The sequence below is a fragment of the Penaeus monodon genome, chromosome 24 (genome assembly GCF_015228065.2).
Source record: "Penaeus monodon isolate SGIC_2016 chromosome 24, NSTDA_Pmon_1, whole genome shotgun sequence".
NCBI classification, from domain to species: Eukaryota; Metazoa; Arthropoda; class Malacostraca; order Decapoda; family Penaeidae; genus Penaeus; species Penaeus monodon.
The window spans coordinates 26,855,373-26,856,940 of record NC_051409.1 but is presented as its reverse complement, the minus strand read 5'-3'; the positions used below and the strand labels follow the sequence as shown (position 1 = coordinate 26,856,940).

At 31.1% G+C, this 1,568-nt stretch overlaps 1 pseudogene; it reads left to right on the top strand.

Moving 5' to 3' along the window:
• The window catches only part of LOC119588934, an 8,280-nt pseudogene that overhangs the window by 4,650 nt on the left and 2,062 nt on the right, over positions 1–1,568 (top strand).

The following is a 1,568-nucleotide window of genomic DNA, read 5'->3' as shown; positions in this document are numbered from 1 at the left end:
GTGTCCTTTTCCCTTTTTAATTGAAAATGTTAATTAAAAAATGCTGATATTGCAACGGGAAGTGATACAAACTGTATTTAAAAAAAAGAGTAGTCAAAATTCCCTTTTATCTGCATTGTTTTTTTAGATTTGAACTCATAGTAAAAAAACTTAAAAAGAAATTTTTTTTTTCTTTACTTTTTATTGTAGAAAAAACTATTTTTAACATGAAATTTTTGAACTTTTTTATTATGCATGGGGTATTTATTGTTCTTTTGGGTTTCGGTTCTGAAAAACCCTTTCCCAACAGATCCAAAAATATCTTTAATACTCCCGAAATTTTCAAACCACATCGGTCCTCTGATAAAAATTTTGTTGCGCTAAAAACCCCGGGCCTTTGGGAAGGTTGGTTACTGAAAAAAATTTTGGGAAGTTGAAAAAAAATAAGGGATTTGAATGTTTTTATAATTTGAAGTTTCTTTTAAAAAATCCCTATGAAAATTGTTGGGGGGCTGGGGCTTTTTTGTACGAAGATGGAAAACCCTTTGGGGGGGGTTTACTTTTCCTTTTTTTTTAATTTTTATAAAATATTTAAAAAATTTTGCTATTTTTATTTGAAATTTGATTTTATGTGTGAGTTTGAGTGTTTTGGAATTTTTTAATTTAGTTTTTTTGCTTTACTAAAATTTATGTATTTTTTATTTAAAGAATCCCAAAAAAAATTTCTTAAGTTTTTGGCTTTTATTATCATTTTTCACCTTAGATGGCGGGGGGAAAAATCAGCCATAAAAAAGAAAAAAAATGTATAAAAAACCCCAAAGAAAAATAACAATAGATCAGTTTGTTTTTTCAAAAAAAAAATGTTTAAATCCAGGGAGTTAAACTTAACTTGAAAAATACAGGAATAATAACTTTTCTGTTAAAGGGAAAAAATTTTAGGGCAAGTATTTTTTGGATACCCTAGAGTTTATGGGTTTAGGTATGGTTGGTTAAATCTATTATCACAAGTTTTTTTAAAACCCTTTTAAAAGAGGTTTCCTCAAAAAATAAGAAAGTTTCGGACACCTGTCTTGTGGCCTTGTGTAATTTCTCTCCAAAAAGGGATGGGAAATTAAAAAAAATGCTTATGTGCCTTGATACTTAAACATGGAAAAAATTTTTGGGAGGATTAGTTATTTAAAAACCCCTTAAAAAATCTCTGGGAAAAATTTCCCGAAAATGGGTTTGGGCTCAAATGGGTTTAAGCATCGGGAGAACTAGCTACTGTTTTGATGTAAAATTTTGTCTTAAGGGTTTTTGAAAAAGGGTTTAATTTTGGAAAATTTATTTATTTTTTAATCTGCTTTTATCCCCTTCCAATTTTGTTGGGGGTGAGGGGTGTTGTAGTAAACCGGAAATTACTGCAGAGTGAGACGTTTTGGGCACAAGGACAAACCCCTCAGCCATAGGCTCGACTTGTTTATAACATCAAGTTTCCCCTGGCTAGGGCAAGCATCCTTTTTGGGTCCCGGGAGAGTACTGTGACAAAGGGCCCAAGATTTCTCCTGATGTACTCCGGAAAAGGGGAAAAACATTTATTTACAGAGGAA